This window comes from Poecilia reticulata, linkage group LG6, assembly GCF_000633615.1.
Source record: "Poecilia reticulata strain Guanapo linkage group LG6, Guppy_female_1.0+MT, whole genome shotgun sequence".
In the NCBI taxonomy this organism is placed as follows: domain Eukaryota; kingdom Metazoa; phylum Chordata; class Actinopteri; order Cyprinodontiformes; family Poeciliidae; genus Poecilia; species Poecilia reticulata.
Genome location: NC_024336.1, coordinates 24,231,256 through 24,233,558, shown reverse-complemented (window position 1 = coordinate 24,233,558; position 2,303 = coordinate 24,231,256).

The window sequence follows — 2,303 nt, the reverse complement described above, 5'->3', positions numbered from 1 at the left end:
GGTTTGGCTTTTTGTATTTGCACCTTGCTTATCAGAACCCCGTCTTCTTATTCCTCTCCAAAGCTGGTGAAGAAAATAGTCAGTTGATATTTTTATCGCACAGTCCTGCCTTCAGCGGAACTCAACCCAGGAGCCGAGCTAAGGAGAGTTAAAGCATAGCCAGACCCTTTTTTATCAATAAAATAAAATTATTTTTACCTCTGCCTTTTTCAGTTGATGAAGTATGTTTTTGTTTTTGTTTTTTTTGTCGTCTTATTTTTTTGTTTAGCTTTCTGACATTTTATCTGGTGACGTGGCATGCAAAATTTGTGATAAAGACTGTTTTCTACATCTGCAATAAAGCTGATCTGGATTTTCCAGCTTAAGCACAGACCAAAGGATGAAATGCAAATGTTTTGCACTTAGTCAAACTTGATATTTTCCATATATAAAGGATTTTTTTTGTTTGTTTTTCACCCAAGTATAACAGTACACAGGCTTTGCCTGTCTGTATGTATACTGGTGCTACTGTATTGTCGTTTCCATTGTGCATTACAGTATTTGGAAATTTAATGTTCTTTAAAATCCATGGTTTAAATTCCTGTCACAATTTCAGTCATTTGGCTGTGCATCATTTTAGTTTTAAAATTAGAAATTTTGAGTGTGCAACATATTTGAAATGTATAAATTGATAATAAATAAAACCACGTTTTGAAAGTTTTCCAACAATGCGGTGCATGCTGCTTCTTCTTATCCATCACACAACATAACATGGCTAATTGTGAGTTGAAAAACAATCTTTGGCCAAATAAATGCACTTTAATCCAAAATTTTACAGAGTTGGGTTTCAACCAATAATTTAGACTGGAAGCATATTTTGGAGTGACCAAACTATAGTCCTGGTTTAAATGGAGAATATGTGGGAAGATCAAAAGACGAGGCTGATGGTAAGAAGTCTTCCCATTTCATAAATGACAAAATACCAGTGGAAACATGCAAAAAAAACTGGTCAGCAATTATAAAAAGGGTTTTCAAACTCGGTAGACTTTTGAAAAGGTAAATGAAAAAACAAATATGGATAAAAATTGCTATTTTTTTCATTAATGCCTAAATCTGTAACTAGACATAAAAACATTATTAGTACAAAACGGAGTTTTTGTTTTTTCTGTTTTTGAAAGTAGATAACCATTACAAATGACTTAACCTTCAATTCTAAGTGAGCGGAGCAGAATATTCTGAATGTTCAAACAATTTTCACGTTTGAAAAATTTTAACTCCTCGTGGCTTTATTAACTTTTATTTCAAGAGATCTCCGGTGTTCTTCTGCAAAACCTTACGCTCGACTTTTGCCCGAGTTGGGATTTGATTATGTTGGCCTTGTTTGCTCAAACAGGAAGTATGTAAGTGGATCTGCACCATTTATCATCCGGCGAAAAAAAAATGTTGAGTCGGCTGGGCGTGGTTTTGCACACTATTTCAAACGGGCCTTCACAAACCATATGCCCCATATAAAGATAACAGAGTTACTTACGTGTCAAATATAAAATATTATTCTAAGTAATTTATAACTTCATGGAGACGGCTCTGTATTTGTGAGCATGTGATACCTAGTAGTTTATAGTGCCACTAACACCCCTTCACCATTTCAAAAATTCACCTGCCGTACTTCTGCAATCGTTTACAGTATATATTCTATCAAAGATCTACACGCAGTATCACATAAAAAACGAGGCAAAAACAGCTGTTTAGAAATATGAGCAATCTGTTTTTAATTTCCAAAAAAGCTTTTTAATCAAATGTCTCACAGCCACGTTTCTCCCAAACTTTACCGACACCAAAACATCACACTAGTCCTTATGCAACTGCTCAGCCTCTTTCATCAAATTGTAGAATTAAAAATGTATGATATTGTTTTGATTATGAATATATTTCAGAGTGGTCAGCATGAGATTGTTACGGAAGCGCATTGCTATCACGCAGGAAAAAAAAAATTCGAGCGCTATCACGTTATAACGTGATACGTATCTTGTTAAAACGTGATACATATCACGTTATAACGTGATACTATCTTGTTAAAACGTGATACATATCTTGTTAAAACGTGATACGTATCTTGTTAAAACGTGATATTTATCTTGTTAAAACGTGATAGTTATCTTGTTAAAACGTGATACATATCTTGTTAAACGTGATAGTTATCTTGTTAAAACGTGATATGTATCTTGTTAAAACGTGATAAGTATCTTGTTAAAACGTGATATGTATCTTGTTAAAACGTGTTACGTATCTTGTTAAAACGTGATATGTATCTTGTTAAAACGTGT